This window comes from Chanos chanos, chromosome 16 (assembly GCF_902362185.1).
Source record: "Chanos chanos chromosome 16, fChaCha1.1, whole genome shotgun sequence".
NCBI lineage: Eukaryota > Metazoa > Chordata > Actinopteri > Gonorynchiformes > Chanidae > Chanos > Chanos chanos.
Genome location: NC_044510.1, coordinates 4,418,356 through 4,428,874, shown reverse-complemented (window position 1 = coordinate 4,428,874; position 10,519 = coordinate 4,418,356).

Here is a 10,519-nt window from a genome sequence, read left to right as displayed (position 1 = left end):
TTCTGAATTGTTGATGGGAAGTGCTGATGGTTTCATACTGATGAGTAATTTGAAATCTTCTGTTGTGTATTGGCTGAATGGTTGGAATAATTTGGAATAAGAAAGATAACATGCACAAAGCTCATGTTACGTGTCCTTCAAGATATCAGTTTTCACAGTTTTCTTCATTCCCATGCAGCCTTATATTAACTGCATGTTTTTCTCCTCATTCTAGCTCCAAGGCCTGCCACTGCAGTGACAACCAAGCCTAGTACAACTGCCTCACCCAAATCTGATAGGCCACCTGTCTCCAAGACAACCAGGTATGCCTTTCATTGGTGCTTATGTCTCCAAGCTGTCTCCCCAGCGGGGGAGACGTTAATTGGAATTCAGAGACAGTCTTGGGCAGTCGCTCATTACTTGCTCACTTCGTGCGTCCTTCGGGCGATTTAGACGCCACCTGGCTCGATGAGCTTTTTCAGAGGGAGACACAAATTTCCTCCCGCGTCTGCTCTCAAGTGCTTTTTGCGGTATAGCACTTAGCATTGCATTAAGCATCAAGTCCAGTTTTAAGCAGGACAGAAGAGTGTTGCCGGGAACAATTTGGCACCGAGTTCAAAGGCTGCGGGGTGAAAAACACTCCGGAGAAAAGGGCACAATATCTTTTCTCAGAAAAGGGGTTTTAAGAAGTCTGCAGAAGTAGGCCAACAGGCAAGCGATGCAAGCCAGGCCCTGCAGGGTCTCTTTTGTTGTTGCTGTTGTTGTTTTATTTTATTTTGGCGAATTCTGTCCAGAGATTACATGGTGCTTCAGATAAACAATGCATGAAGAGACGATGGGGGTAATGTTTTTGGGGGGGCTTTTGCCTGGAATGCCTGCAGATCAGGTCAGATTACGCTGAGTACCTGAGTCACACCGTAGGCCTTTCCAGCAGAAATAAACGTACAGATAACCACATCTCCAAGGCTGAGTTAAAGGAGCCCTTTGTTACTCAGGGAAGGGGGTGACAAGGAATGTCCTGAAGGGTTCTAGTCTTTATATCTGATGTGTGTGTGTGTGTGTGTGTGTGTGTGTCTGTGTGTGTGTCTGTGTCTGTGTGTGTCTGTGTGTGTGTGTGTGTGTGTATGTATGCTTGAGAGACAGAGATACGGGGAGGTGGAAAGATAGAGGGTTCATATGCTGCTCATCTGTTGTGCTGTAAATGAAACTACAAACTGAGGATTTGTTTTAAAGCTCTGTAAATTTATTTAGTCCATTTGAGAAACATGTTTGTGATTTTTCTTGTGTGTCTGTTTGTATTTGTAAATTCGTTTGAGAGATCTAGTTTTTCTAATGGAAAATCAGTGAGAGGAAGAGAGAGAGAGAGAGAGAGAGAGAGAGAAATGCAGAGATACTTTGGAAGTAGCTTACCAAGCAGGCCTGGACTGCGGTCTGGAAGCTCACCTCATCCAGGAAATGCATGTGCCCAGCTCTGTAAATCACTTGTTTAATTAGATTTAGCCTTTACTTCCCCCCCCCTGCTTCTCTCTTAATTCACATTGATTCTATATCAATTCTGAGCCTGAATTTACAACAGAGTCTGGCAGATGAGATTAAGCCAGTCTTAAGTGAAACCCTTGCGTAGAACTCATATATATGTATATATATATATATCTATATTCTATTCTATATCAGATATATATATCTGTATTATATATCTATATTCAATATTTTGGTTGTCTTATCAGTCTTGTCTCAATCATTTGATCTTTCCACACAGGTCTAGCTTTTCTATGTTGTGTTGGCTCGTAGTTGCATAGTATGTTAGTGTTATGGGGCTGAGTGTGTATGTTTTTATACAAATGTTTATGTGTGTGTTTAATCTTTGAGTTTTTATAAGCAGTTGTGTATAAAGAGATCCACTGTGTGTGTGTGTGTGAGTGTGTGTGTGTGTGTGTGTATGTGTTCATTTGCTTTTGCTAATTTAGGTGCATATTTTTCAGAAAGCACGCCATTCTACTTGGGACACCTTTAGCACATAATATTCTGTGTTCTAGCATCAGGAAATGCTGTCAACATTAGCCGTGCCCCAAGGGTGTGTTTGAACCTTACATGTAAATTCTAGATGGCTTGATTGCCATTTTGCATTTCTCTGTGTGTGTGTGTGTGTGTGTGTGTGTGTGTGTCCATGTGATCTGAATGTAATGAGCTGGCCCTCTTTCCCCATGCGATGGAGTGAACAGTCGGGAGCTGGTGTCTCTCTGTCAGAAGTAATGGATAGTACACAACATTCTAGTGAATCATGATTCTGTTTGCCAGTGGTTGCCGTGGGGAATCGGAGAAAGAGAGGGGCGCTTTTGTGTGGGTGTGTTCTCCAGATTTACCATGGATTTCGATGGCTCGGTTTCACGGTTTGGCACAGGCAAAGAGAAGGAAATATCTGAGCTGAGTACGCAACAGGCTGACTGATCTTGTCAGGCCATGACTTCACTGAATGAGAGAATGAACTATTGATGACTGCTGAGGTAATGGTGCGGTAATATGGCCGCGGCACATAAGTGGGTGTGTCCAGTCCTAAAACCTTATCCGTAGTGAGTCATTTGGCGGCCAGACTGTAAATTCGCTCTCCTCGGGACCGCGGCAAGGGCCTCTGTCTGACGCGCATTTCCAGTGTCACGTTTAATAGAGCTGCAGACCCCTGCAGACTTTAATCAAGAAATGGAGCTTTCCGGAAGAGGAGCCATTAGTTCTAGAAGCAGTTGGGGTGGGGCAGGACAGGGGTGGGAAGGGGATAGATGGAGAGGTGAAGTGCGCATCTGTGTGTGTGTATGTGTGTGTGTGTGTGTGTGTGTGTGTGCATTTGTGGGTGGGTATGTGTGTGTGTGCATTTGTGGGTGGGTGTGCACAGGTGTGTGTGTGCGTGTTCAACTACAGGCTTGATGGATGATTTTAAAACACTCCAGTGTTTTATGGTTCTCTGCGCAGCTGCGTCACGTGTCACTGTTCTGTCAGATTTCGTGAAAGAACTCGCTTAAGAAAACACTGCCGTTGAACTGTGCCGCTCTTGATTTTTGGGACTTAGCTTCCGAAATTAGGCTACAAGCCTTAATAACAGCAGATATCCTGAAAACCAAAAGCCAGTATTTTCCTTGGGGTAATAATCAGGTTTGCCATGTATTTTGGCTTTTGAGAATTTGTCCAGAATGACCTCTAACCTTTTTGGGTCTATGGTGAGTGTCTTATTCAACCCAAATCATACAATGGCGACATGAAACAAACTGTGTCATTAAATTGGAGCTATTGTTTTATAATTGACTACTCCTAAAGAGCCCCTTGCCTCTTAGTGCATATTCACTCTCTTGGGTTAATGATGGTTTACTTGAGCCAGCTGACACAGATGGAGATTGAGCAAATGGAGTCAGTGTCACCGAGCTCCTTCTGCTAAGTAAGACCAAACACAAGGACTCATTTTTCTCTGTTTCAACCCTTCAGGCACGAGAAACATGTTTGTCAACTGACAAACCTTAACTCCACAGTGTGTTTTCTTTAGTTTCCTTGAACTCCCTTTCTGTATGTAGAGATGTGTTTTTTTTGGGGGGCGGGAGGGTGGGTGGGTAACAAGAGTAAACTGTTGTATAAGTACTCCTTCCTATCGTCTTCAACCTCTTCATATGCTTCATATATACACACGCTCAAACATATTCAGAGAGGTGACCCTCTTCCTAATAGTCTACGCACAGTAGTGATAGAAGTGCGTTCAAATCCGGTTGTGTCGTTTATTGTACCACTGTTCAGCTAATGTCAGTTTTGTGCGTATCCCTGAAGGTAGGTGATCGTTTTTAACCAGGCTAAAATGCTCCTGCTCCTAGTCGCTCTGCTTAATTAAAACTTCATCAGTGCTAACCTGCCAGTTGGATGTCTTGCGAGGAGATCCCGCCCCCCCCCCCCCCCCCCCCCCCCCCCCCCCCCCCCCCCCCCCCCCCCCCGGCCCGTTGATTGTTTTGCTGCAAGCAAGTGGCATATGTCGTCGACTCAGTCGCAGCACATCAAATTCAAGCTTCAACGAAGCTCATCAGGCAACCCATTTTTTTCTGGGTTTTTTTTTTTTTGAGTCAATGTTGATGAGGCTCTTTGCCATTGGAGCGCACGCCTAATGAGTCAAATTTTTCGTTCAAAGTTCTCCCCAGAGCTACTTGGATGAACTTTAAATGTGCCTGCTCTAACGCGTTTGCTCCAACTGTCTCACTCAGCGCTTTTTGTAAGCCTCAGTGCGTTTCTAGGCCTTAATCTTAATTCATATTCACCTAAAGTGCAGCGCGAACCCTCGGGGCTTGCCTAAAAATATATTTAAAAAAACAAAACAAAAAAAAAAAACAATGGCCTAGTTTCTGATTTTTTTTTTTTCCCGGTCATTAACTGTATTTGAGATAATACTCAAGGATTTCGGAATCTGTGTGGAAATAATTTGAATCGTTCCATTAATATCCCCCTGTTGGTGTTAGTGACTTCTCCTCAGCCTGAGGAACGCTTTCAAAAAATAAATCAAACACAGTTTCACTGAGTGCCTCGTTTATGCATTCTGTTGTGATGAATCAGGGTTTTTCTGTGCCATAACAGTCAATTAAAAAGCTCCAAGTTAGAATCCCATTGATGACCTCTTAGGAGGTGGAAAGTGACATTGATATGAAGCTAATGGTATTTAATCGGATGAGTAATGCCGCTCTTTCTCTGTAACCCCCTCCCCCCCTTCCCTTCCCTTCACTGCCTGACTATGTGCCTGCTAATCTCTCTTGGTTTTCTACCTAAATAGAGTCGTCCTGCCATTCTGGATTATACATATGGATTTAATCTGAGAGATTAAGATGAATGCTCTCGCAGAATCATCCTTCCTTTCTCTTTGCATTCTATTCTCCCACCCCTTCACCAAACAATCTCCTGTTTATACTTCTTTCTTCTTTTAACAGAGCGTCCTTCCGTGCTCCTCATTCCCATACGGTGTCCTTTTCTCCATCTCCTTGGCTTCACCTCATTGGTTCCTATAGCTTGGCATTCCTAAAATTCCATTGATCTGTTAATGATTTTTTTTTGTCCAGTTGTAGCGTTATCATGATTGATGTTAACCTTCAGTCAGGGTCAACTAGAGAGAGCCAAAGCATGACAGTAGTGTTCTCAGAGGACTAAAAGGAAAAAGATTAAAAGTCAGTTATGGAATTCAAAACACTGTTTTCCCTATCTGCTTGTTCCTTATGCCATAAAAGATTTAGAGAGTCCTGAATATTAGATTTGGAAAGTCTTGCTTTAGTGGAAGTTGTTAATTGGAGAAGTATCATGTATGCTGTATTTGAATGTAGCAGCACTAATTACAGCCTAGTTGCATTGTAGAGTGAGTCTCAGTCTTTATTAAGGTGATCGATTTCATGTTTTTCATGTTTTTTTTTTTAGTTTGCAGGTGATTCTGTTATTCTGAAATAGCTGTGGTTAGTTAATCTCCAAACGTTTCATTCGTAAACACATCTTGTTCAACTCTGCTTCAGGACTCCATGTAACATTTATTCAACGGCACAGAATGCAGGGCATAACATATATGAGTTAACATGCTTTTCTCCCTCGTCTTACTCCAAAACGAAACACAGCGTGACACGCAGACGTTGCCGAGTGAAAACGCTTGAACGTTCGTGGCATGTGCATTTAGCTTCATCCACATACCCCCCCGCTGGAATTTCAGGAGTTATTTTTGTTCTCCTCTCAGAATTAAAGATTAACGTGGCCCTCGCTGTGTTCCCGCCTCATCATGCCGGCTCCTGTTCTTTATTTAGAGCGAGAGTGGGGCAGGCAGGCAGCGGAGCGTACGTTAAGGAGATCAGAGGCTCGTGCCAGGGCTACTGGATGTAGGTTATTTCGCATGGACCTGACATGGCGGGCCGGGCCAAATGGACCGGCAGGCAGATATGCCTCAGCCGTGTCGTCATCGGGGTCACCACAGACTGCTCAGTGAGTAGGCAAATGAGGCAGGGCAGGCACGGGAGGGGGGGGGGGGGGGGGGGGGGCTTGGGGGGGGCTTGATAGAGATCTGTGCCCGGCATGACTGTACTGTCCTCAGGGCAGCACGTGCATGTCATCCCTGTGTCTATACGACTGAAGACTCCAAGGAAGAAGTGGCGTGATGAGAGTGTGTGAATGTCTGTGTATGTGTGTGTGTGTGTGTGTGTGTGTGTGTGTGTGTGTGTGTGTGTGTGTTGTGGGGGGGTTGGTGACTGGGAGTAACCGGGAGCTCTGCGTTAGCATCACCTTAGGCCCCAAACAGGAAAAGGAGGGGTGTTGTGCTTGAGCAAAATATAGGCTTTGCAGTCATTCTCCCTTGCTCTCTGTTTCTGTTTTTTTCAGTCTCATGTGTTTACCTCCCCCCTTCCCTGCGGTGTGTTCCTGAGTCTGTCCCTGTCTGGGCCCCAGGCCTGGCTGTGGAAATGACTAATCAATGCACAGCTTGACAAGTGCCTACTCTAGACAGGGCTTCTCACTGCATGTCAAAACAGCTCATCTGGAGCTTAGCCTTGGAGTTTCTGACCCTCCTGCCACTTCTGTGCGGAATGTTGAAAAGAGGAGAGACCTCATGCCGTTTCTCAGACGCTAATATTTTAGACTGGGTGTCAGTTTTGTGTGGAACGCGTATATGCCCAATTACCCTTGCGAAGATCTGCAGTCTGAACAGTTTTGATGAAACAGTCTAGAAAAAGCTAATTTTACCCCTTCCCTTTTGTTCCCCAGACCCGCTGGTGGTCCGACAAGTACTCGCCCGTCCTCTGCTGCTCCAAAGCCAGCAACCTCTACCACAACCAAGACGTCGACATCCCCAACAAAGCCCATTACTGCCACAGCTAAAGCAGCTTCCTCCACTTCAAAACCCTCACCCTCTAAAACTAGCACCACAACTCCCTCTGCTGGCCGTACCCCTTCACAAGCTTCGAAGACCACAACACCCATAAAGAAAGGTGAGATTTTATAACACGTTCTATCCTTTTTGCAATATTCTAGAACTTTCTTCTTTACTCTTTGAAAACATTCATGTGAATATGAATTTACATTGGTTTTGTTTGTGATTGTTAAATTTTGGATAATTTCCCCTTTTTTTGGGACAGTATTTATGGTAAATCAGTAATGTCTCATTGTGGCATAATTTCTCTTCAGATGTCAGCAAGCCAACAACTCCAGCAGCCAAAAAGCCAGCATCGTCCCCTCTTACTCGTCCTTCTACAGCCAAGACCACTAAGCCCGACACCCCCAAGTCAGCCACAACCACAAAGACGGAGTCTGCTTCCAAGAAACCCACTCCCAAGGTGACAGATACCAAGACTGGTCGGCCCAAGACACAGGAAGGCAAGACAACAGCTTCAAAGGATGTCAATGCTAGCCCCAAAACCCCAAGCTCCAAGCCTAGCACTGCTAAAGCAACCAGCCCCAAGAAAGCAGTGGGCAGCAGCACTCCAATGCCTGTGAAGCGAGGCCCCAAATCTTCTGCTGATGCTACACCCAAAGAAAGTGAGAAGAAGGAAGCTGAGAAGCAAGATGTTGCTCCTGCTCTGGCTACCGCTGCGGCCACTGCTGCTGCTGCTGCTGCTACAGCAGCAGCAGTTACAATTGCTGCCCCAGAACCTGAACCTTCAGTTGAGGCAGCTGTTGCCCCAGTCGCTGAGCACTTGGAACCTGTCTCCACCCAGGACATCCAGACGACAGCAGAGGCAGAAAAGCCTGACACAACAGTACCCCAGCTGGCTGCTCATTTGGACTTGGTCCAACTTGAGGGACCTGCAGATGATGTGTCTCCTCTTGGTACAACAGTGATGTCCCCACCATCCTCTCCTACCGGTCCAGAAGTCCAGCCCATGGAAATCCAGAGTTCTGCTCCCTTGGCTGGCATGCACATAGAGGCTGATCTTTGGGCACAGGATCAGTCCCTGAGCCCCAGTGCAGTTACACAAGAGAGCTTACTTCAAGAGGAGGTCAGACCACAAGAGGATGTTCTGATGCCAACAGAAGTGGCACCAGAAGTTCAAAAGGAAGCAGAACAACCTTTCAGTCTGACAGCTGAGCCTGACCTGATAAGGACATCTCCTGTAGATCACTTTGCACACGCAGCTCCAAGCTCACCCTTCCAGGAACAAGAGGAGGCAGTGGAAAAAGCTGAAGAAGAGATTAATGAAGATGATGAGGATGAGGATGAGGAACAGGAGGAAAAGCAGATTGAAAAGCCACGGATGGTGTTAGAGACAAGCAGTGCACCAAAAATGGAGGAATTCCAGGTTGGATCCTCAGATTTTAGCAGCTCTGCCTGGGACATGTTGCACGCTGATGACACTCAGAGCTCCAAAAACGTAGATGATTTTAGTCAGATGCCATCAGAAAGGGAAGAACCATTCCATGGCAGCCAGGCGGTCAAAGCATTCTCCAACGATGACGAAGATGAGGCAGAGGAAGTACGTGACGAAGAGCATGACTTTGATTTTGGCTCAAAGAACGCTGATGACCAGGGCAAGCTGCACCAGGAGGAAGAAGAGGAAGACGAAGATGTGGAGATGGTTAGTGAAGAAAAGACTGAGGTTAGGTTTCAAAGCTACGGAAACTTAGACGAGGATGATTTCGCATATGACAGCCGTCTGGACAACATGGCGCGGACAGCTCCAGAACCATCCATTCCAATGGCTACGGCCTGGGCCTCATCAAACCCATTTGCAGACACTTGGGCACAACCACCTTCCTCCCAGGGTGCATCTAGTCCCTTCTCTGACCTTGGGGCAGCTGATCCTGGGTCACCCACTAAGTCTCCTGTTGAAGTCTGCATGGATTTTAGCGCTCCTGACCTGGTCCCTCAAAGCGAGCAACCGACTCAGTGTGCAGAGTCATTGGCTTACATGGCATCCCATGATGTGGTGGAGAGCTCCTTCCCGATGGAGTCAGCTGCTCTGGCCCCACCACCAGTTGCTATGTCCCAGTCTAGTACCCTTAGTGGAACAGCCTTAGCAGCCCACAGCAGTAGTGAGACCAGCACTCCAGAGGAGCTCCGAGAATACGACAGCAGCTCTGGAGTGGAGTCACGATCAGACAAGCAGCAGACCCCTGTACCCACCACTCAACCAGACGTGGAGCAGGATCTTGGCATCCATCTAGAACGTGGAGATGGAGAAGAGGAAGAGGCAGAAACACTCCCGGCCGACGAGGTCTTGGGTGGGCCCCCAACAGCCCCAGCTTCTGCACCTTCTTCCCCTTCCACCTCAGGTGACGAGGCTAGTGACACTGAAGGTGAGATGCAGATCAACGACCCTGATGCTCCAGTTGAAGACACAGCAGCTTTTGACAGCTCCCCAGCCTCTCACAACCTTCCAGCTCTTGAGGAGGATGAGGAGGCAGCAGACATGCAGATAGGAGAGGAAGATGGGGGCACACCACAGTCAGCCAACTCTGTGGCCTCATATGGCTTTGATTGCTCTGTGTCCAACTCCAATGCCCATTCCACCGCTGAGAGCTGTGGCAAGAGCCCTGGCATCTTTTCACTGGAGAACGAGGACCAACTCACAGACGAAGCCAAGGATCCTTCCCTCATCAAGGAGCTCACTCTGCCGGCTGCAACCGCCAACGTAGAAGACCTCCTTGGCTGCCCAGTAGACCTTCTGCCACTTGGCCAACCAGGGGAAACCCATGAGTACTTGCTCTGTGGGAAGGCGGGAGCAAATGTCTTGGAAGAAGATGATCCTCTGGAGTCTGACACACACCTTTCACCCCAGCACCCTGGTGACAGCTCCGATGGCCAACCACCCTACTACTCTGCCGTATGTGATAAGACTGATAGCTTTCTGGCAGGTAACGTATAAAGTCCCTCCTTTGGAATGCACCTTTTGTCCCCAAAGCCCACTCCCCTTGTCCTTGTCATTTGTTTGCATACAATTTGGAGTGATTTGCTTAGAATACAACAGGATGAAATGATAGTGAAAAATGGAAATGAAAGTAAATTAAAAAAAAAAAAAGAGGAAAATTGGAGGGCTTTTTTGGAGCTGTTGACTCCTGCTCTACCATCATTATGGTCATGGTTTGATTGTATGGCTTAAAGTCTTGTATGTACAGTAGCTACTCTGGTTTTCTATTAGAATGTACTTTTTCAGTAACTCACTGCATACCACAGCACTCACGAACTTGCATTGATTGACTTGTTGTGATGAAGTTCTTTGAAGATGAAAAAAGACAAAAACAAAAAAAAAAACAAAAAAAAACAAAACAAAAAGAAACCCAACACAACATGTGGGATGGACTCTACCTACCTTTGTATTTATCCTACTGTTTTTACCGAACAAATGTCAGTTAATTTTTTTGTACCTGGTTGTTTTTGTTTTTATTTTTGTTGTTGTTGTTGTTTAAAAAACCCTGTCTTACCTGCCCTTTGTACACACACACATTTCTCCTGCACTATAGCAATTAGCCTTATTGTTTTTTTTTTTTCCTTTTAATTTGTTGCTGTGTCAAGACTAAACTGTTTTAGTATCAAATAAATGGTTAGATATTCAACAGGCTTTAC